This window comes from Sapajus apella, unplaced genomic scaffold, assembly GCF_009761245.1.
Source record: "Sapajus apella isolate SASKATOON/1434 unplaced genomic scaffold, GSC_monkey_1.0 scaffold2, whole genome shotgun sequence".
Lineage (NCBI taxonomy): Eukaryota > Metazoa > Chordata > Mammalia > Primates > Cebidae > Sapajus > Sapajus apella.
The window spans coordinates 8,319,455-8,344,065 of record NW_022436942.1 but is presented as its reverse complement, the minus strand read 5'-3'; the positions used below and the strand labels follow the sequence as shown (position 1 = coordinate 8,344,065).

The following is a 24,611-nucleotide window of genomic DNA, read 5'->3' as shown; positions in this document are numbered from 1 at the left end:
GGTTTACATTAAGAGGCGGTGCCTTTTGGGTTTCGGAGGGTTCCGCTGGAACCTGCTGGGGTCGGGAACACCGACGCGCGGATTCCGCCCACCCGACAGCCTGCGGAAGCGAGCCTGAAAGTGCGGCACAACGAGAGCAGAATCTCGGCAGACAGGCCACCGAGAGACCGCTAAAAGGCCGCGTGGGCAGGGCCTGAGCTCCGGCTGCGAGTGAGGCCGGCGTGAGGCCGACGCCGAAGACCAGGCGCGTGGCGGCCCCGCCCCCTAGGTTCCCCTCGCCCCGCCCCCTAGGACCCGCCCGCGGGCGGAAGCTGGAGCGAGGCTGAACGCCTGACGTCAAGGCGACACCGCCAAACCTCGCCCAGAATCAGGCGTGTAAACCAGCCCGAGCGGCGGCGGCGGCGGCGGCAGCGGCAGCGGCAGGACCGCCGTGGCGCCTAGAGTAGCGACCCGGAGGGAGCGCGGGGCGACGCTGGCTGCGGGGACCCGGTGACAGCGTGAGAGGTTCGCAGAGTGCTTGCGTGGCCGATGAGGGAAGCGGCGGCGGCGACCGCGCGGGGCGGGGGCCGGGCGCCGGCAAAGGGGAGCGGGTGGGGTGCGGCGAGGCGCGGGCCGGGCGCGGCGGTCAGGGGCCCCGGCGGCGGCGGCCCCTCGGCGCGCGGCAGGTGGCGCAAGGGCCAGGCGCCTAGCCGGCGAGCGCGCTGCCTTGCGGGCCGGCGAGGAGGAGCCGTCGCCGCCGCGGGGGAACAGCGCGCTTTGCGGAAGGGGTCAAATGTCTGAAATATGGCGGAGGAAGTAAGAGCCCGAGGACCCCCCCCACCCACCCTCTCCCTTCAGCCCGCGGCCGCCGCAGCCTCTCCCGCCGCCCTCCTTTCCCCGCTGGCTCCCCCGAACAGTCGCTCCCCGCCCCGAGCCCCCTCGCCTGTCGCCTGGGTTCCCTCCGTGGTGTGGGTGGAAGTTAGAACGGAAACCAGAAAGTTGTCCTTTGCAAAGACTCAGCTTCCCCTGGGCCCGAGCTAGGGCGAGGAGCCTTCGGGGCAAACCACTCCCCGGCGCCCCGCGGGCTTGAGACTGACGGGGAAAAAGTTTGCCTGAAACCGGGCTGGCTTGCTCCATTTGTTGCGGGAAGCGACAGGAGGAAGGTAGCGGAGGGAGCCCCACCTAGTCTGGCAGCCGCCACCGTGTAGAGAAAAACTGTTAAAGGGGCCTTTCCCTTCGTCAGCAAGAGGAAATCTCTTTCTTTTACAGAGGGAGAGAAAATCCAGGAAGTTTGTCCTCTTCTCTTTTTCGCCATCTCGAGGTGTCTAATCCTAAAACTGTAAGCGCCATGAATTTTATTTAAAACTATGCCCAATGAACCGGGGTCCTCCGGATTTTTCTTCTGAAAAACTCGTAGGTCTTTTCGAGAAAAGATCATCCTTGCAAGTTAAAGCAGATGGTTTCCTTCCCCTTCGCTTTTTCTTCCTCCTACTGTCTTTAATAGTTTAGAAAAGCGTTTTGGCCCTGTAACTTCTGATTGGTATGAATAGAGCAGTTCTGTGTTGCAGTAACGGAAAATCACATTTTTACGGGGTAGAAAGTTGACACTATATGAAAATTGTGATTTTAGCATTTTAAACTTAATTCCTTCTAATTGGATTTTGGTTTTGCTGGCAGCATCCAATATATGTGGAGTGCTTGCAATTTAAAGCTCTGACTGGTAAATTTATTTTTCAGTTCTTTTTGTAATTAGAATACTGTTTGGACTTACTCAACAAGATGTTAACAAGAGTAACTTACATAAATTGAAAAGGGAGACATTCATTTAACTTCAAGCCCATATTACTCTTAAAAGCTGACTCTTGAAATAGTATTTATTGAGTCATAGTGCAGTCATGGGACTTCTTAAGGGCCGGAAGGGACTATTTAGATCATCCAGTCCCACCCTGTCATTTTATGGAGGAGGAAACTGAGGCATAGATAAGATAACCAGTTAGTGGATCCACTGAGCTTTAGGACAGTAATCTATGCATAAGAGACAACCTAGAAGAAGAAATACATTTTATAGTGAATTACCATTTTCCTAAGAATAATCGTCCCATATCGCACTTTTAAAAAGTGGGCACCTTAGTCAAATAGTGTGGAAAAACCACTTGGGTAGTTTCATTCTCAGGTTTTAGGTGAGGAAACTGATACTCAGATTAAATAACTTTAAGCACACAAAGCCTGAATGATAGTCTTATTTGAGCCCATCTGTGCTTTTAATCTATGCTACATTAGGTGTTTTCATTTCATTTCCTCGTTTGACAAGGAAATGACAATAAATTGTGAAGCTGCTTTATCTGAGGAAGCCATAAAGTAAATCACTGGAACACATATAGCCAGTTTGTTGTTTTTAATATGCCAGTTATCAGAATACAACTGAAGAACTAATACTAAAAAGACTTAATTTTAAAATGTGGTATGGGGTATGAAAATGATTTCTCTTGCTGGGCGTGGTGGCTCACGCCGGTAATCCCAGCACTTTGGGAGGCCTAGTCGAGGCGGGTAGATCACTTGAGGTCAGAAATTTGAGGCCAGCCTGGGCAACATGGGGAAACCCCGTCTCTACTCAAAATACAAAACTTAGCCGGGCGTGGTGGCACACGCCTGTAATCCCAGCTACTCGGGAGGCTGAGGCATAAGAATTGCTTGAACCCAGGAGGCGGCGGGCGCAGTGATCCCAGATTGCACCACTGTACCCCAGCCTGGGTGACAGAGCTAGACCTGTCTCAAAAAAAAAAGAAGAAAATGATTGTCTGCTCTTTTACCTTCTTCCACTCCCAACCCCTTAAAGTCGTCTTATTTTCTATGACACACACTACTTCCTGCCTTCTGTTACCATTACATGTTATCTAGTCCATTGAATTGTAAACTCCAGACACAAGATATATGTTCTTTTGTATGCCTTAAAGCACTGGCATGCTGCCTTGCAATAGACACTCAACACCAGTTAAATGTAAGTATCATGAGGGTAGGGACTTGATCCATTTAATTCTTCACAGTATTCTTCCTTCCTAGCACTTTGGGCCCAGTGTAATGGTTAGCATTTGAATTTAGGGATTAATGGTATTGAACATTGAAAGAATATTTGAAGAGAACAGTGTAGTCCTTCAAAAAAAAAAAAGCATTTCTATATTGGCTTTGGAACCTCTTTTACTTGACAAATTAATTTTCCTTTTATCATCAAAACAATTCTTTTCAGTGAATTCCAATATTTTCTCTTAGCTGTATAAAGGTAAAGTGACACCCCTCCCATAGTAAAGAGCCACCATGTAAGGAGGTTCTAGCAAATAATCATTAAAATAAGTAGATCCATTTTTGTAAGGATCCTTTCAAGTGTGCCTTCCTAATTCAAGATTGGTGGAAGGTCTATGCAGAGATTGATAACATGGTAACTAATTAGACATCTTATTTTAAATGCAGTCTAAGATTTGGATGAAAAGCTCACGTTCAGGTTTTTTTGCCTTTCTTTGTAGGTACTCAATAAATACTTATTGAGGTAGTGAAATTAATCTGAAATTGGATCTGATACAGAGAGAATTTGACCGATTTTACAAACTTGTCCATTTACTTTTTCCCCAAAAGTATTGTTTAAAATAGGCTGTTTTATTATCGACTATCAGGCAGCTCTTACTGATTTGCATCATTTCCTTAAAGATATAAAATATTGTGTTTGTATGTTTGTGTTGCTAAAGAGGAGGTTGGGTATTGATCTGCAGCGTCTAGATTTGACTGGCACTAGGAGTAATTTAGCGTTTATGAATTAGCTATTCACTGCTATTTTATAGCAGTGATGTCACATGTTCACTCTATAGAAAAATTAAAGACTGGTCTTTCTGAAACTTTGAGACATAGGTTGTGACTAAAAATATGCCCCCGGTTTTTTTTTTTTTCCCTCTCCTGTCATTATTGAGAACTCCATGATATTACACTGAAGTTTTTATTGTTGTTCTTTCAAATTGAATTTATTTTAGAACAAGTTAAGACAGTTTGGCTGATGCAGTGATTCATTGTAACATTGAACAAAATTTTTAGTTCAGCCCTCTATAAACAGGAGTACTGTACCCTGACTTACTCTTGTGCTGGAGGCTAATGTTTTTCTGAGTTCATGGATATTTTGCAATGGTATTGAAAGGTACTAATTACCATGTGAAGTCTTAAGTCTTTTATTGGTTCTTTGTAAATCTCATGAGCACAGTGGAAGCAGTAGCTACAAAGAATACAGTGAATTTATCCATTTGCACTGAAAACTGACTTGTATATAATCTGTCATACTTTGAGCCCAGTTGAGCACTGGATTCTAAAGCAAAGTCTCTGGTTGTACAGAGTCTATTTTAAACAAGAAAAGTTATCAGGAACTTTTGTGCTGCCTTAAAAACATCACTTTAAAATTCACCAGCAACAAAAAATCGTATTACTTATTTTCCGTATTTCCTAACACTGGATTATTTACTCCTAATGTTGGTCAAATCAAGAGTATGTAGCAACTGATTAAGTAGCAATTTATAAAGTTTTTTTTTCCTTTGCATCAGTAGAGGGTCAAAATTTTTAAAACTGTTTCCAAAGGACCTTAAAACTTAGAAAAAAATATATGAAAATGTAGGGGAAATGTACCAGTTTAAAAAAAAAATTTTTAAAGTTAAAAATCTGTCTCTGACCATAGAGAGTAATTTAATGTTGTGAGTTTGAGTTTTATATCAAACCATTTCCTAAAGCTTACTTGTAATTACTTTTACTTTTGTAGTTATAATACTTTATATATATATATATATATATAAAGTAGTGAGAACTTTTAAATTTAAACTGGATTCTGATCTCATAACTTGTGAGGTAATTTTTTCCAGTACTAGGGGTTTGAATGTTTCTGTTGTACAAATAGGCTGAATAAAGGAAGAGAGCATCCATTAAAAACTCTTAAAAATAATTTGGATTTTTTTTTTCTTCTGAGACACAGTCTTGCTCTGTCACCCAGGCTGGAGTGCAGTGGCGTTATCTCTGCTTACTGCAACCTCCGCCTCCTGGGTTCCAGCAATTCTCCTGCCTCAGCCTCTCAAGTATCTGGGACTACAAGCACGCGCCACCATACCTGGCTAATTTTTGTATTTTTTAGTAGAGAGCAGGTTTCATTATATTGGCCAGACTGGTCTCAAACTGGCGATCCACTCGCCTCGGCCTCCCAAACTGCTGGGATTACAGGTGTGGCCACCCTGCCTGACTTTTTTTTTTTTTCTTTTGGACAGGCAGAGTCTGTGGCAGGATCTTAGTTCACCACAGCCTTTGCCTTCAGGGGTCAAGCAGTCCTCTGACCTAAGCCTCCCAAGTAGCTGGGACTACCGTGCCTGGCTAATTTTTGTATTTTTTGTAGAGACAGGGTTTCGCCATGTTGCCCCAAGCTCACCTCGAACTCCTGGGCTCAGGGGATCCACCCATCTTAGCCTCCCAGAGTGTTGGGATTACAGGCGTGAGCCACTGTGCTTGGCCCAGCATTTCACTAAGTAACTTTATTTTGAAATATACAGTGAACTGATTGCGAAAGTGGTGGATTGCCTCTACCTGTTTTCCTCTTCTTTGCCTTGTAGGAAGGGCAAAAAGATGAAAGAAAACATGTTTTGTCTGTTTAGTTGCAATTTTTGGTGAAAGCTTCTGGAGAGGAAATGGAAGACACGGGGTGAAATAAAATTCTAATTGTGTATTAAAAATTTATCCTTCTAACGTTAGAATATATTTTTCAAAGTTACTTTATACTAAATTCGGGGACTTAATCTTAAGTTCTCAGTTAGTAGAACTCGAAGGGTATCAATAAAATAAAGACTATATATATAATCTATTTTTACTTAGTTTTTACGTGTCGAAAGGTATGTATGTTGCATCCAGCCGTTACCTTGTGTTTTAAAGTTGCAGTTAGACTGCGGAATCCTATTACTACATTGTGTTAACATATCTTTGGCTGATGCTTCTAAGATTTTAAGTTATCCATACACTTCTCAATACAATAGCAAAATGCAAAAATTCCTTGAATTCTGTATTGTACAGATAATAAAGAGGGATAAGGATGAAGTATATAACACATGTTATCTGTTACTTTGTCCTGATATTGAAATTAATGAACTTGAGATAGTGTACTGAATTTGTATTTATAAGATTGGCTGAGTTCAAATATGTCTTTTTTATTTTCTTACTAATGTTCAGAATATAGAAAAATGAGGCCAGGAGTGGTGGTTCACGCCTGTAATCCCAGTACTTTGGGAAGCCGCGGCAGGCAGATTACCAGGTCAGTTGTTCGAGACCATCCTGACCAACATGGTAAAACCTGGTCTCTACTAAAAATACAAAAATTAGCCAGGCTTGGTGGCGCACGCCTATAATCCCAGCTACTCAGGAAGCTAAGCTGAGGCAGGAGAATCACTTGAACTCTGGAGGCGGAGGTTGCAGTGAGGTGAGATCGTGCCACTGCACTCCAGCCAGGGTGACACATCGAGGATCCATCTCAAAAAAAAAGTGTAAAGAAGAAAGTTAATATCATCTGTAATCCCATCACTACAATGACTTTGTTTTTAAAGCAAAATGTGTACTTCCCTTCTGAAGCTTTCCAGCCTCCTTGCCTCCTCAGTAAGAATGATGACATACTGTTGTTGGAGTTGTTGAGGATCAAATGCAGCATTACTCACAAATATTTCATAAATCATAATATAGTAATGTAGTTTTGTTGTTGTTGTTTCGACAGCCTCGCTGTGTCACCCAGGCTGGAGTGCAGTGGCACGAACTTGGCTCAGTGAGCCTCAACCTCCCAGGTTCAAGCCATCCTCCAGCCTCAGCTACCCAAAGTAGATGGGACTGTAAGCCTGTGCCACCATACCCAGCTAATTTTTGTATTTTTTGTAGAGAGTTTTGAAGTTTCTAAACTTCTGGCACTATAGAATAAACTAGGTTAGAGTATCTCACTGTGCTTATAATCATTGTATTATTCACTGGATTCAGGATTTTTTTTTTTTTTAAGTTTCACCTAAATACCCTTGATGAAGAAATAAAAAAAAATTTAAACTAAATATCTACCATTGTACACATCTTTCTAATATACTGTAACGAAATGGGAAGTATGCTAAAACACTGGTGAAGCCATGGACGGCAAGCCTCCCAGCACTTTGGGAGGCTGAGTCCAGCCTGGGCATGTTTCCCACGCTGGTCTGAACTCCTGAGCTCGTAATCCACCTGCCTCCACCTCCCAAAATGCTAGGATTACAGGCATGAGCCATCATATCCAGCCATATTAGTTCTTGTTCTATAAAGCTTTTATTCTCCTATGGCATTGCTTAAGATTCCCATTAAAGTGTGAATAGGGACTACTAATAATTGTGATTTTTGATTAGCCTAACAAATGAATTGTCTAGATCAGTGATTTTCAAAGTGTGGTCCAAGGAATCCTGGAAATCCTATTGACATTTTGGGGGAGTCTACAAGTACAAAACTATTTTTATAATGATACTGAGACATTCTTTGCCGTTTTCACTGTAGTGACATTTGTACCCGTAGTGGTGTAAAAGCAGTGGTGGGTAAAACTTCTGGCACTTTAGAATAAACCAGATTAGAGTACCTTACTGTGCTTATAATCATTGTATTATTCATTGCCATGGACTCAGGTTTGTTTTTTTTTTAAGTTTTACCTAAATGCCCTTGATAAGGAAGTAAAAAAATTTTACACTTTACACTATATCTCTACCATTGTACACATCTTTCTAATACATTGTAACGAAACGAGAAGTATGCTTAAAACACTGGTGAGGCGATGGATGGCAAGCCTCCCAACACTTTGGAAGGCTGAGTCAGGCCTGGGCAATGTAGTGAGAACCTGTCTGTCCTATTTTAAATAAAAAGCCAGTGTGGTCATGCACACGTACAGCTACCCTGGAGGCTGAGGTGGGAGGATCTCTTGAGCCCAGGAGTTGAAGGCTGCAGTTAGCTGTAATTGTGACATTGCACTTCAGTCTGGGTGACAGAGCAAGACCCTGTCTCAAAAAAACAAAACAAAACACTTGACTGCATACTGAAATACAATAGTTGTTTCTAGGGAAATCATTTGTGTGATTGAGTCAAATGCTGAATCAGTAATTTTTTTGTGTGTAATGCCATTTTTGCTTAAAAGAATGCCTGATGAACTGGTTATTCGGATTTGGGCACTAGGCTGACATTTTCTTGAAAACAGTGAGCCTTTGCTTTAGGGAAAATAGTGATAGTATTTATGGTCAATGATGAAGTTCCTAGGGCTTTTTTTTGTTTCTGGTTTTTTTTATTTGTTTTGAAATGGAGTCTTGCTCAGTGGCTAGGCTGGAGTGCAGTGGCACCATCTCAGCTCACTGCAACCTTCGCCTCCTGGGTTCAAGCAATTCTTCTGCCTCAGCCTCCTGAGTAGCTGGGACTTCAGGCAAGTGCCACCACGCCCAGCTAATTTTTTGTATTTTAGTAGAAACAGGTTTGACCATGCTGGCCAGGATGGTCTTGATCTCTTGATCTCCTTTCCTAGATTTGTAAGCAAAAATTTTAGAAAGCTTGTATCAGTTGTTGTAAGTATATAATGAAATCTGTCATTACTTGATTATCTGCATAACTGAATCAGTATTTCCAAATGTTCAATGCATAGTATAAAAATCATACATGGGTAAGCAACCTTTCCAAAATGTCAGCTAGACCAATCGATTTTAATGTTACAGAGAACATAAAGATTATCAATAAGGTATCCTGCTCCATATTGCAACCAATTGCTGAGTTTTGATACCGTGTCAAAGACCAAAATCTATATTTATCTGAAAATGCTGTTAAAATATTCCCAACTGTCTGATGTATTCTTTTTGTATTACTCATTTTTTCATGCTTTGCTCTCAGTGTTTAATGTCTTCTTTGATTTATATTGTTTATATTTTTGTTGGAAACAGGAATGGGAACCACAGATAAATGTGAAGCAGTGTTTCCATGTGCTTTATCTTAAAATCTCTTATTAATATATAATCAATTTATGTTTAACTTCTTTGTAGTCTTCTCTGAGCAATCCATTCTACTTGTGGTCATGGTCATAGATTAGGTAATTGTTATTTTTAAGCATATTTTTTGTTTTAATATTTGTTTCGTATACCTGACTGTTCATGTGTAGACAGAATACCCTTGTGTCCAAATTCTAACATAATCCTTTTTTTTTTTTTTTTTTGAGACGGAGTTTCCCTCTTGTTACCCAGGCTGGAGTGCAATGGCGCGATCTCGGCTCACCGCAACCTCCGCCTCCTGGGTTCAGGCAATTCTCCTGCCTCAGCCTCCTGAGTAGCTGGGATTACAGGCACACGCCACCATGCCCAGCTAATTTTTGTATTTTTAGTAGAGACGGGGTTTCATCATGTTGACCAGGATGGTCTCGATCTCTTGACCTGGTGATCCACCCGCCTCGGCCTCCCAAAGTGCTGGGATTACAGGCTTGAGCCACCGCGCCCGGGCCTAACATAATCCTTAAGTAGATTTTTAGTAGTTGACTTTCTCAATTTTAAAATATTTGGTAACTTTCCTATAGTAAAGCTGTAAGTTTCTTTCAAGTTTATTAATGTCTTTTTGACCTGAGAATTTGGTGTGTTGTCTTACATTAAGTAGACACTTTTAAAAAACACCTGTAGAATGATCCTTTTTTTTTTTTTTTCCTTACAGGAGAATGCTCTTTTTCTTTTTTTTTCTCTTCTTTCTTCTTTTTCTTCTTCTTTCTTTTTTTTTTTTTTTTTTTTTCCTGAGGCCCAGTCTTGCTCTTGTTGCCCAGGCTGGAATGCGGTGGTGGGATCTCTGCAACCTCCACCTCCCAGGTTCAGGTGATTCTCTTGCCTCAGCCTCCCAGGTAGCTGGGATTACAGGAATCCGCCACCATGCCCGGCTAATTTTTGTAGTTTTAATAGAGACAGGGTTTCACCATGGTGGCCAGGCTGGTCTCAAACTCCTGACCTCTGGTGATCTATCCACCTCAGCCTCCCAAAGTGCTGGGTAAAGCCACTGCATGGCCTTCTTTTTTATGTTAATTTAAAAACATTTGTAGCAATCCTTGTTAAACTGTTTTTATAAACTTACGGGATAGGTCCTAATTTTATTTTATTTTTCTTTTTTTTTTTTTTTTTTTGAGACAAGGTCTCACTCTGTCACCTAGGCTGGAGTGCAGTGTCACAACCATGACTCACTGTAGCCTTGACCTCCCAGGTTCAATTGATCCTTCCACCTCAGCCTCACAAGTAGCTGGGACTACAGGCGTGTGCCACCACACCTGGCTAACTTTTGTATTTTTTGTAGAGACAGGGTTTTGCTATGTTGCACAGGCTGGTGTCAAACTCCTTGGCTCAATGAGTTCTCCCACCTCAGTCCCACAAAGTTCTGGGATTACAGGAGTGAGCCACCACACCAGCCTGGTTCCAAATTTTAAAGGATTTTTTAGACTAACCTGTGTTTGGATCTAGTAATCAATTTCAGATTAGAAAAGTGGTAAAAAAGAGGGCTAAGTTACAGCCTATATTTCTACGCAGTTTCTTGGAGATGTAGTGCCAGTTACTTCCCTAGAGATATTAAAATGGAGAGAAAGGAAAGAGAATTCAATCTGAACACCGGTGTTGGCAAAGAACAAAGTTGACACCAGAGGAAGAAAAAGGCTTAGGGAAGGAATACATGTGAAAATGCTAATAACTTCAGGGTAGCTCAGGGATTAAGCATTATCGAACTCCTGCCTACCTGAGCTAATCCCATAGAGAGCAAGGGAATTTAACAGGAAGCTTTAGTGCTCCCTATATTAAATAATTAATTGGTCAGCTGTACTTGCAGTTCAGAATTAGGCAACATACCGAGATCATATTTTATGTCCAGGACATCCAAATTAGTCACAAGAGAGTTTTAGTTGCTAGTTGGAAATAATGCATTAAATCCTTCTATTTTAGCTTTTTTTTTTTCTGAGACGGAGTCTCGCTCTGTTGCCCAGGTTGCAGTGCAGTGCAGTGGTGTGATCTCAGCTCACTGCAACCTCCACCTCCCAGGTTCAAGTGATTCTTTTGCCTCAGCTTTCCACGTAGCTGGGACTACAGGAGCGTGCCAGCAAGCTCCACTAATTTTTGCATTATTAGTAGAGATGGGGTTTCACCATATTTGCCAGGCTGGTATCAAACTCCTGACCTTGTGATATGCCCGCCTCCTAAAGTGCTGGGATTACAGGCATGAGCCACTGTGCCCGGTATAATTTAGGTTTTTTATACTGGTACTTTTTTTCTTCCAGGAGCTCTCAACTTAATCATCCTTCAATAGAAAAGAAGTAAGACTAAGTTTGCAAGCTTTTAAGGACAGAAAAAACATTTATAACATTTTTCTGTTGAGATGAAAGTGATGATGGTTAATGATGGTGATAGTAAGCAATGAAGAGGTGAAAGGGCAGGAAGTAGAGCAGAAAAGAGAGGATGGTGATTAAGAGGTTTTCGTTATGTGTAGGACTACTGTTAAAAGCTATTCACTTCACAGTTCTGGTCAACAGGAATGATAAACTCAACATTCATAAACACTTGTGGTTCTTTAGTGGTAGTATATCTTATCCATTAGAACGTCTTTTGTAGAGGATAAACTGTCATTATCTTTGAGTTAGAAGTTATGGTCTTAAAATCTCATCCCTAAGCAGTTTGACTGGAGAGCACTTTCACTACGTCTGTTCCCCAGCAGACCCTTGACCTTCAGATGCTCAAATTAGACCTTTATTTCGTTGTTCTCATATGGTTTAGCTTATTCCTTTGAGTGTGAAATTAAATCTGAGAAATCAGATACTTGTTTTAAGCAGTTAAACCTTTTATTGTACTGTTGTCTTAAGTAGCATGGTTTAGTGGTGATAACATTAACTCAGGTGACAGACTTCAGTTTAGTCTCTGGCACTGTTCATGAAACCTTGAAAAGTTAGCTCCTCTCTTAAGGCCTTATGTAGAGAAAGTTTGACTAAATGGCTGTTAAGATCTTTTTGGGCTTTCAAATCCTGTGTTTCTGGATTTAAGCCCTTGTTTAAGCATAGTCATCTCTTGTCTGGACCCTTAGAAGAGCTTCCTAACTTGTTTTCATTCCTGTCCTTCCCAACATTATTTTCTACCTAGAATACAAAGGGACCTTTTAAAAAATGTAAAAATGTAAATCAGATCATGTAGTAATACCCTCTGGTCCCAATTTATCCTTAAGAACCAGTTTCTAATCAGGACCCACAAGGTCCTACATAATCCAGTTCTTGCTTACTTCACAACTTTATTTCCTAGCCTGCTGTACTTCTTTTGTGACAATCTTTTACAATTCTGCCTCAGTCTCAACAGTGGATCTCAGTTCAGATGTCACATTTGCAGAGTTTTTCCTGCATCTTATATAAGGGAGCATTCTTCTTCATTATGTCTATAGTTCTTATCATAATAATTATGTTTATCCATTTGTTTACCTCTCATCCCCTGTGAACTGTTTCAGGAGGACAGGAACATCATGTTACTTTTCCACCACTATCTCAAATGGTTAGCTTAATAATTGGCGAGTGCTCAAGAGAATTATTTTAATTGAAAAAATGTATAAAGTGTTTAACAGTTTGTCCATATCAATTCCCATAAGCTACTCCTTAAACTATTTTTTTCTTTACTCTTTTGCTAGAGGCATGGTCTCATCATCTTGCCCAGGCTAGTCTGGACCTACTGGGCTCAAGTGATCCTCCTGCCTCAGCCTCCCAAAGTGCTGGAGATTTACAGGCGTGAGCCACCACACCCAGCCTTAAACTAATTTTTAAAGTGTTATATCTATGTCCAACTATAATTCCTCATTTTTTAATTAGGTCATCTGTCCCTTGAGCACTAATTGATCTGATTGCATGTTATTGAGAGCTAATTGTTCTTAGTTACTATATGTTAGGATTAAATAGAAGTAATTTCTCACAAAGGTTTTTAGCAGAGACATGAAAAGTTAACCAATATGAAACTGTTAGCAGTTCAAAATATCCAAATGAGTGATGCAGATAACTGCTTATTAGAGTCAAAGGAAGAAGTAAAACCCTTAGGATCTAGTAGTTAGAAAAGACAGTAAATATAAGATTGAATCTGTGCATATTAAAGGAGTTTAAGTTTTAGATTAACAGTGAATTACATTCAGCCACACTACAGAAACGGAAGTAAATTAAAGAGTGTTTTGCTCTGGTAGATGTTTGTGAAATTGATTGTATGGCCGTAATCCCTTATCTGTAACCTTTGGTGCCAAGTATTTTTGGATTTCAGAATTTTGAGGAAAGATTTATTTTAGATTTTAGTAAGAGTAATCAAATATAATATTAATGTGAAACATGGATAGTCACACTAAGTGAGATAAATAAAAGGTAAAAATAGTCTCCCATCAGTGCTCAGATGAAGTTTTGCCGTTTATATATTAGGTCAGGCTTTGCCACCAACATGGTTATAGAACTTTTGAGTTTTCTGAGATTTTAGGATTTCAGAATTTCTATAAGAAATTGGTTTCAAATGAGTTAAAAAGGCTTTATTCATTACTGTTTGAAGAAGATATCAGGGTCTGAAAATATTACTTTGAAGCAACTGACTTTAGAAACCCTCTCTGCCAAAGAATTCTGTTTGACCCTGACTCAGGATGGAATGCACTGCTGAGGGTGATGAGTTTTTAGGGTATTGGAGAATCACTTAATTCCATAATTGTAGAGTCCAGTTAAATCTTTGGAAATAGTTAAAGTTGTTGCATGTAAAATGCAGTTTTTTTAAATGTTAAAATATTGAGAGCTCGTATCTTAACCAAAGTTACATTTAATTGTAAAGAATACAATAGAAAAATAGAATAGGAATATTATAAACAGGACTAATGTAATCCTTATTTAAAAATTCTCGGTCCAGGCTCAGTGGCTCACGCCTGTAATCCCAGCACTTTGGGAGGCTGAGGTAGGCAGATCATGAAGTCAGGGGTTCAAGACTAGTCTGAACAACACGGTGAAACCCCATCTTCACTAAAAATACAAAAATTATCCAGGCATGGTGACATGTACCTATAGTCCCAGCTACACCAGAAGCTGAAGCAGGAGAATATCTGGAACCTGGGAGGCAGAAGCTACAGTGAGCCAGGATCACGCCACTGCACTCCAGCCTGGGTGGCAGGGCGAGACTCCATCTCAAAAGAAAAAAAAAAAACAAACTCTTCAGTGGAACCATTTGGTAGTGACAAGGATTGAAGTAAGTATCTGAAGAGGCTCCGTAGAAACTCAGAATTGAGTACAGGAAGTGATTCCCCACTTTCTGTGCTTCCTTCAGATGCTCTGCTTATTCTAATAGCCTAATTAACACCCAGACTTTGGTTCTCATTGCCTTTATCCATTTGTTTGGTGTATATACTAATATTCAAGAATGTACACATTAATGCATGTGATGATTTTTGGATACAGTCTTATCACTTGTAGAATTGCCAAGACAGGCATTTTTTTGGAGCTACTTTTTTTTAAGTGCTTACTGGCCTAGTAATTATGCAAGTAAGTAAGTATTTATTCATATGTGAAAGCCAAATGCAAGCATTATTTATGTCTTCCATTGAAGTGTGGTGTGCTTTTCTCTTTTTTTTTTATGGACTACTAAATGGACCTTTGAATAAACTGAAGCGGGTATATTATAAAAGGAAGAACTGTTAAATTAGTCAAAAACAACTTTATAACACAATTAGTTGCATAAGCAGGTAGCATAAATGCTTAGGTTGAGATACTAAAATTATTATTAGAGAAAATTATAGGAAGTACCTGTGCGTCCACTATGTTTTGTTACTTGGTTAATTTTCCCCCTCTGAACTTCTGGAAGGTGTTGACTGGGGAATTTTCCATTAGGAATATCCTGATCCTTAAGTTTCATTTTGAATGTGTAATATAGTCATGCAGATTATGAACCCACAATCTAAAATCAAGGCATTCTTTTTTAAAGCTTCAGATGTATTTGAGAGTGGTCATATTAAGCTTGTCATCTGATCCTGGGTATGAGGTTAACAGTAAAATGAAATAAAATATTTTTCTGAGCCATTTGTTTCTCTTCTCATGGAAGACACTAATTCTTTTTATTTCTGAATTCAGCCTTGTGTCGCAACAGACTGTAAAATCATGTTTTAAAAAAGATTCACCCATCCTTGTGGAGGGTGGTGGTTTGCAGAAGCACCACCCCACTTAAGCATGTATATTGAGGAAATATTTATGGCATTCTTCCATTCATGAAAATGGGTATGCTTTGTTCTGGAGTTCTTACCTTTATTTATCTACTAACACTAAAGTTAGTAGATAAACTAAAGTTCTTCTAATTTCTTATACCTCTACCCAACAGCTTATAAACTGCATTTAGTATAGTATTTGCTTGAAATACATGAAAGTAGATATTTTCCCTAACTAATGGGGACATTTCTGTGGTGGTTATAGTTACTCTGCAACCTGTTCAGCAAATAATATAGAGCATTTTTCACAGTATCTTCAAATTTTGGACATAGAGAACCATCTTGAATAACCTTTTTCCTGTTAGTCTCAGTCATCCCTTTGGAGGTGGTGTCTCATTTTTAATCTGTGGCTTGTTGAAGTTAAGACGTTTTGAGTAGTTTATATTACTAAAGAATCTGATTTCTGGAGATGTGAGGAATAGCAGAGACCCTTCTTTTCTGTACTAAATTGGGAAAACTTATAGGCAAAAAGATGAATAAAATGATCCTGGTAGACAGCCCCTGATGTTTTGGGGATAGGGGTAAAGGTCTTAAGAAAGAGGGAGGGTAACATCAGAATTTTCCAGTGTGTTTTTTAAAAACACATACCCAATCCTATGAGAATGAGAGATGTTACTCATAATAGTGTTAGAAATGTAAATGGTTTGGTAGCCAACCACCACTTTAAAATTGGTTAGCTCTCCCAGGCTGCTGGGCCTTCACGTTTAAATTTGACCTGACCTTGAAACTTCCCCTCTAGTTACTCTCAACAGTGACTTTGTTTTACTTACTTTTCGAAATACCCCATGCATAGCTCCTTACTTCATGTCATGCTGGAATGTGACCCATACCAGCCAGACTTTACCTAACAGAAGCATAATATCTGACGAAAAGCGTCTTTTACCATGTAGATGTACGATGGGTAAATTCATTTATCTTTAGACAGACTCCCCAGAATACTGAAAAGACAGACCTAAATTTTGGTAGATAGCCTTCCTTTACAGAAATGAAAATGGGCCAGGCAATGGTGACTCATTCCTGAAATCCCAACACTTTGGGAGGCCAAGGCAGGAGGATCACTTGAGGCCAGGAATTTGAGACCAGCCTGGGCAACATAGCAAAAACCTTTTTAAAAAATTAATTGGACATGCTGCACCCACCTGTAGTCCAGCTACTCAGGAGGTTGAGGTGGATAGATCGCTTGAGCCCAGGAGTTGAGGCTGTAATGAGTTATGATTGTGCTTCTGCACTCCAGCCTGGGTAACAAAATGAGACCCTGTCTCTTAAAAAAAAAAAAAGAAAATGAAGAGGCCAGATACTTACTAGCTTTTCCAGCCTCCCTTTCAGCTAGAGCACAAGTACTTGACCTAGGCCCCACAAAATTACATGTGTTTTAACTTGGGTTGGAAGAGATGATAAATCTGATGGATTTCTCTTTTCCTCTCGGTTGATGTACACCACAAATCAGTTTTCTCCTGCACAAACAACTGATGTAAACTGAAGCATCTACTGTTGGTGATAGGACAGCAGTTTTCTCACCTGGCCAATTTTATAATACGGTTTTGGGTGTTTGTGGCTATGTTAGCTTCCAACTTTGTTCTTTAGTTCCCAAAGTAATTTTGTGAGTTGCTTGATATTTTTTAATGACTTTTCATATATAAATGTGATTTGTATAACTTCCAACAGAAAACCTTTGTCCAGTACATGACTTTAGAAAATTTAGCAAAAACTTTTCAAAGGAATATTTACTTGAAGAAAAAGAGTGGTATCTTTGTGAGAGAAAAGTGCAAGAATGAGATGGGGGCAAACTGCTTTTCCTGAAATAAAGAGGCTCTGATGACAGTTTTGGTAGATCCAAGCTTTTCTTGATTATTGAGGCCCTAGGTGCCTTGTTCAGTAGTTTCATAAGCAAAAATTCAGAAGTGTAGAAAGAGCTTTAATTGAAATTAAATAAAATTAAATTTTTAATTTTATAGTTATGCTAATCACATTTCAAGTGCTTGATAGTCGTCTGTGGCTAGTGGCTACTGTACCGAACAGTCCAGATACAGTATAGAACATTATCATCATCATCACAGGAAGCTCTATTGGACAGCACTAGTCTGGATTCTAGTTCTTAATCTATAATCTTGTGGTTCTGCAACCTCAGGTAAGTAATCTGAACCTCAAATCCTTTATCTTTTTATTTATTTGTTTGTTTGTTTAGAGACAAGTCTCACTCTGTTGCCCAGGCTGGAGTGCAGTGGTGCAATCAATGGCTCATTGCAGCTTCAGCCTCCCTGGGCTCAGGTAATCCTCTCATCTCAGCCTCCTGAGCAGCTGGGACCACACACATGCACCACTATGCCCAGCTAATTTTTTTTGTATTTTTTGTAAAGATGAGGTTTCATGATGTTTCCCAGTCTGGTCTCGAACTCCTGAGCTCAAGCAATCTACCCACCCCAGCCTCCTAAAGTGCTAAGATTACAGGTGTGAGCCACTGTGCCCAGCCAAATCCTTTATCTGAAGACAATACCTTATCTTCATTGTTGCTCTGAAGAGTGAATGAAATTTAATATATGAAAGGACATGGGCGGTTTAAAAGCACCATACAGACATGTTAGTGTTCCAGATCAGAAATATATTTATTAGTTAACAAAGGATTTTTCAAAAATAATCTGAAGAGAAACTTCAGATCCCCAGTGGCACGAATACTTTGATGTTAGACCATGTGTATATTAAACACTTAGAATCTAAAAGCACAAAATTAACAGATTTTCTTTTTAAATGTAAAATATATTTTCCCCAAGCTGTCCTTTACAATTTTATCTATAAATCTTAAAATTTTTATGTATACTGGGGGCTTACCTTCTTGCTGCATGTTCTCCTTATATATACTGTTTTATCTTCATGAATGATCTTAAACAACTGAATCTGTTAACTAAGTGAATAATGTGCCTGGCACATAGAGATGTTAAATAAATGTTATAAAAATGAGTGCTATGCCAGAAATCATTGGTTTTGGTAGACAGACTTCAGCATTCAGCAGGACTATTCTCAGTAATTCTTTATAGGTGTTTTGATTTGTTTGGAGGGTTGTTTGGCATGTATTTTGCAGCTAATTAATTCATCTTTGTAAAACTGTCAGACAACAGTGCTAGATATTTAAAATATTCTACAGCAGAAATTTTCAGATGTTTTTGGAATCGTTAATACATCTGTGTCTCTCCTTCACTTAAACCACAGTAGCCAATGGTAACTGAGAACTGGACGCTTTCCCTTGGAGTCTAGTTGGTCTCAAAAATCATTCTAAACACTGCACTTAGCTATAGCTAGCTATTAATATTTTGAGTTGATGACTAAGCTAAACCCATTTGCTATCTCTGAGTTAATGGGCAAGGTCTATCCTTGTGTCTTCTAGGCTCTACCCTATAGTGCAAGTATTGGCAAACTTTTTCTGTAAAGGGCCAGATAACTATTTTAAGCCTTATTAGCCATAAAATCTCTTATCACAACTATTCACCTCTGCTGTTGTAGCCTGAAGTCAACCATGGACAATACATAGCGAATGAACTATGTTCCATTAAAACTTTATGAGTGTGACTGTGCTCCAACAAAATTTTATTTACAAAAATAAAAAAGCAGGGAGCAAATGGGATTTGGTCTGGGAGCTCTAGTTTGCCAACCTCCCCTCTAGGGCAAGAAACTGGTTTTGATTCATTTAATAAATAATTAGGTGTCTTCTACATTCCAGGCACTGTGTTAAGTTTCGATTATATAGCAATAATCATTACATGTAGGCCCCAGGTCATGAGGTATTTAACTCTTAACTGAGCATGGTTTGGGGGCTTTTTGCAGTTTTGGGCTTTGGGGTTGGGTTTTGTTTTTTTGAGACAGAGTCTCCCTCTGTTGCCCTGGCTGGAGTGAAGTGGCACAATCACAGCTCACTGCAGCCTCACCCTCCCAAGGATCAAATGATCCTTTCACCTCCCATCCTCCCCAGTAGCTGGAACTACAGGTGCATGCCACCACGCCTAGCTAATTTTGTGTATTTTTTGTAGAGGTGGAGTTTCAACATGTTCCCCAGGGATTACAGGTGTCAACCACTGCATCAGGCCTGAGGTGTTTTTTGTTTTTTTTTCCACGCACTTTGGCAGATTCAGCGTACTTTTTTGAGGGAAAAATGTGGCTTGCCCCATGCATTGCTTTGTCAATACATGTGAGGTCTTAGGCAAATATGCACCCTATAGAGTCATGTTCTGTGATAGTGGTATAACTAAATGTAACTTCTCTGTGCTTTAGATATTAGATGCCATGGTGTCAAAATTAATAACATTAAAAAAATAGGGAGCCAAGTATGTTTGCATCTGATATTTATACTGGCTGCACATAGCAGATATTTAATATCCATACAGTTTTAAATAAAGTTTAATGACCAGTTGTCTTAACTATTCTTATGTCAGTTTCTTGCAGTTTCTTCCATTTGGTATGCTATTTCTGACCTCATTTTTGTTTTTTGTTTTTTGTTTTTTTTTTGAGACAGAGTCTTGCTCTCTTGCCCAGGCTGGAGTACAGTGGCGCAATCTCGGCTCACTGCAACCTCCATCTCCTGGGTTCAAGCAATTCCCCTGCCTCAGCCTCCTGAGTGGCTGGGACTACAGGCACACACCACCATACCTGGCTAATTTTTTTTGCATTTTTTAGTAGAGATGGGGTTTCACCATGGCCAGGATGGTCTCGATCTTCAGACCTCATGATCTGCCCACTTCTGCCTCCCAAAGTGCTAGGATTACAGGTTTAAGCCACCGTGCCCAGCCTAATTTAAAATATCTTTAGTTTTCTCAATATTCATGTTTAACTTCAAAATGTCTTCTGTTGTTGCTTATTAAATGAGTCAAAGCTCTTGACTGATACTCAGAGATCTCCTTTATCTTAACTGAAAACTCCTGCTATTTTTATTTTCCTATTCCTTTGAGCCCTGTGAGCCAGTCAGACTGCCTTTTCTGCTATAAGTATTAATGCTCCCACATTATGCTGCCTTTTGTGACTTTGCTATCTCTTTTCTTATCCCTGGTATATTCTTTCCTATTGAAATGTAACTTTTTTTTTGCCACCTTATTCATAAATCTGCTCCTGATCTCCTTCTGAACTCCCAACGTATTTTGTACATCTAATGATATTTTTCATATTTTTATGTCTCCATCTTTTCCTACAAAATTGTAAGGCTTTTGAGAGCAGGTATGTTTTGATCATCTTCAAGAATATGAAATAGGAAGCAAATTCCTGTCAGAATGTATCCCACCTAAAATGGCCAACCATTCTGGTTTGCCAAGGATAGGTTCCTCAGACATGAGACTTCCAGTGCTTGAACCTAGCTTGTTGGCTATCCTGATAACACTTTTTGATGTAGTTGTCTTTTTTACATATCAGTGCTTTGCTGCAGGGTTTTTTTCTTTGTAAAATATAAATATACAAAATGAACTGGAAGGAAACTTTTGTGGGGTTTTTTTTTGAGGGGGGAGATGGATTTTGTTTTGCTTTTTGAGACAGTCTGGCTGTCACCCAGGCTGGAGTGCAGTGGCACAATCTCAGCTCACTGCAACCTCCACCTCCCAGGTTCAGTTGATTCTCGGGCCTCAGCCTCCTTAGTAGCTGGGACTGCAGGTGTGTGTGACCACGGTCTGCTACTTTTTATATTTTCAGTAGAGATAGGGTTTTCCCATGTTAGCCAGGCTGGTCTCGAACTCTTGGCCTTGAGTAATCCTCCTGCCTCAGCCTCCCAAAGTGTTAGGATTATAAGTATGAGCCACTGTACCCAGCCAAACAAAATTTTTTTTAGTTAACAAAGAAAAATTATTTGTGCCTTTTAAACAAATGTATGGAATATTGTATTAATATGCAGAAATGTAAAGATCAGATTCAGATGATAAAAAAGATTTGAAGACCAAAATGTGGGAAAATTTTGACTAAAGTTGAAAAAGAATGATGCCCTTTCCCCAAGCAGAGGGATTCTTCAGTAGTTTTGGTTTATTTTTAGTAGACACTTTTTTTTTTTAAGAGTAGATCCTAAAAGAATGTGCAGTAAATGGTGGCAGTGGTTTGACCACAACAGTCATATCAATTGCTAGAGAAATTAAAAATAGGATGTAAGATACTTACTCTCCTTTTTATAAAAGGCTTCAGATAAAGTGGAAATGGGAGTAAGTTCAGAGATTATGGGCACTGTGTGGGCTAATTATTTTTTTAGAGATGACATCTCACTATGTTGTCTAGGCTGGTCTGGAACTCCTGGCCCCAAGCAATCCTCCCACTCAAGCAAGACTCAAGTAGCTGGGACTATAGGTGGGAGCTATCATGCCCAGCTGGCAAGTGATTTTTATATGTTATGGTTTATTGTACAGTACAAGCTAGTCACTGTGTTTTATTGTGAGACACTAAGAAAGGTTTTCAGTTTTGTGCAGTATTTTTTCTGTTCATATTTCTATTTCTCATAAGCTGGGAAAAACATCAAAGTTCATTGGGTGACATCTTACATCTAAAACCTTAAAAAACTAAGTTGAGATTTATTGTCACAAAATAAATTCCCACCTACCTCCGCCAAACCCCCTGCCACCCATGACTTGATGACTTGATAACTTTAATCGTACTCATTGTGTTCTCCAGAGTGCCCTCACCTTCAAGTAAACTCCCCTATTCCCTAATGATTTATATATCCACTGGTCTAGTTTGAATATCCAGTAAGGAAGACTTCTCTGATTTTATAGGTAGACAATTGTTCTCTTCTATAGCAAGCACTTTGTTCTATAGACCCTGCTTGATTGTGAGCTAACACAGTGCAAACACTGGAAACATTTTAATTTATAAAACTAACAAACTGTCTTCTGGGCTTTAATATATAGTTGTCATATTTGTTTTTCATCAGATTTCTGGGCCACATCACCTCTTTGTCACAATTAAAACATTTCTAATCTAGTCATTTGAAATTGAGGTATATAGCAAAGTAATGTTTTCTATTTATATTTTCTTTTTGTATCCTTCTTTTCCTATGTGAGAATAAGGCCCAGTATAAGGTAGTAGAGTAGAAAGAATGGAATTGATTCCAGAGTTACCAAGGTAGAATGAATCAGACGTGGTAATGGGGTCAAGAGAGAGGAATCCATGACAACTCGCAAGCATACAGTTACCTATTGAAGTAGTATGCCATTGAAGTCCTTTAGGTGTCTTAAGCAGGATAAACACCTAGATAGATGTAATTTTTAAAAATAGCAAATCAACATTTACTGGCTACTTCCATATGTTACTCGTGCTAAATATTTTGTATAGGGCAAGTTGTTTCATTTGAATCTTTTAAGAACCGTAAGAAGTAGATACTTTTACTTCCATTTTCAAATGAGGAAATGAGACACAGAGTTTAAAATAACATGACCAAAGCCACTCAGCTAATACTTACTAACAGTGATTTCAACCCAGGCAATAGGATCTAAAGCCTATACTGAGTCAGTATACATCTCTTTAGGTTTTATAGCTAGTTCAGATGACAGAAAAAATAATGACATTTTTTAAGTCACATCTAGAGAACTCTTGGGAGCAGGGAGGAGTTCTACACCAATACAACCTATTTGAAAGATTCGGATAGAAACCAATAAGGTGATCTTGAACCTACATTTTTTTTTTTTAGCCTGCTTTTGAAATATTGTTGGTCTCTCCTTTCTTTTAAAATCACTTAACTGTTTTGCTTATCTGTTGACTCAGCTGAGAAATCTGTTAAACTGGTTCTTCTGCATTTGTCAGATTATTGATACATTGTTATACTCTAGTTAATATAGTCTGCCATACATGATCAAATACTGAACTAAAAGTTAACTACAGAAGTAAAACTGGAAAAGCTAACCTTACGTTACATGTCAAATTATATGTTGTTGAATATTTCAGTGAGAAAGTTGGTGTGATAAATTGAAAAAAAAAAACTTGATTTACTAGCAATATTAATCCATGAAAAGGGCAAAGGAATTCTTTCCTCCTTGAGGTATTATAAATATATTGTTAGAATAGAGAAAATGCTATACACAGTTTGATAAACAAATTTTATACTTTCTAGATGTAGAAATCTTGTTGTTCACAGGAGACCTTTCTTGGCAAAATGCATTAGTAAGGCTAGGAACGTTTTCCATGTGTCCTCATTATGACAAAGACAACTCAGAAAGTAAATGCAATCTTCATTTTAGCAGCTTTCTATTAATTTTATTGTTCCTTATTAGAAGTTTTATTTTTAAAAGAGGATAGGAGATGGAGTGTTTGGGCCCCTTATTTTTTCCTTCAAATAGAATTTTTAAAGTCTTGTCATTGTGTTCAGCAGATTCATACCAGGTCCTTTTGACAGTTGAATTAGTTCATTTTATTTGGGAATGAGAAAAGGACACAGTAATCCTCTTTAGCTATTAAAATACTACTTTTGGAGTTGGAGGCAGAAAGGAGAAATCAAGTATCTTCCCTTCTAGAAAGTGCAGTGGGAGAAGTAATGTCACTTGACTTCAGGAACCAGTGTTTAAATGGTTTTACCTAGGCCTCTTTTTTGTTTTCTGGTTTTTTGTTTTTTTTTTTTTTTAAATTGAGGCTCTGTAGCGGAGCGCAGTGATGCTCTCTCAGCTCACTGCAGCTTCTTCCCGGATTCAAGTGATTTCCTGCCTCTGCCTCCTGAATAGCTGGGATTATAGGCATGCACCACAACACACAGCTAATTTTTTGTATTTTAGTAGAGATGGGGTTTCATCATGTTGGCCAGGCTGGTCTCGAACTCCTGACCTCAAGCAGTTCACCCACCTTGGCCTCCCAAAATGCTGGGATTACAGACATGAGCCACTGCACTCAGCCTACTTAGGCCTCTTTTTATTATTTAGGATCACCGAATTTCAAATTGGGGTTGGGGATGAGTGCAGTGGCTAAATAGCCTGAGACTGGAGAACTACTTGTCAGCAGTGTTTTGCAAAATTTTCATTTCATTTTATCCACGCAGAGGTTTTTCTTTTTTAGATCGAGTCTCGCTTAGTTGCCCAGACTGGAGTGCAGTGGTGCAATCTCTACTTACTGCAAGTTCTGCCTCCCCGGTTCAAGCGATTCTCCTGCCTCAGCCTCCTGAGTAACTGGGACTGACTTCAAGTGCCTGCCACCACACCTGGCTAATTTTTTTTAAATTATTTTTATTTTTAGTAGAGATGGGTTTTACCATGTTGGCCTGGCTGGTCTTGAACTCCTGACCTCAGATCATGCACCCACCTCAGCATCCCAAAGTGCTGGGATAACAGGCATGAACCATGGCACCCAGCTGTTTTTTGACATATTTTAATGGAAAGAAATCATGCTTTTTAAATGTTGCTTATTGCTTTTCATGGATTCTTTCT

General features: G+C 39.4%; 1 protein-coding gene across 1 annotated transcript in view; it reads left to right on the top strand.

Moving 5' to 3' along the window:
• Window positions 1-284: 284 nt before the first annotated feature.
• Window positions 285-24,611, top strand: part of RAP1B (RAP1B, member of RAS oncogene family) — a 44,043-nt gene continuing 19,716 nt past the window's right edge. Inside the window, exon 1 of the mRNA XM_032287946.1 lies at window positions 285-504. The gene's annotated coding sequence lies outside the window, so the exon portion shown is untranslated. The remainder of the gene's footprint in view (window positions 505-24,611) is intronic.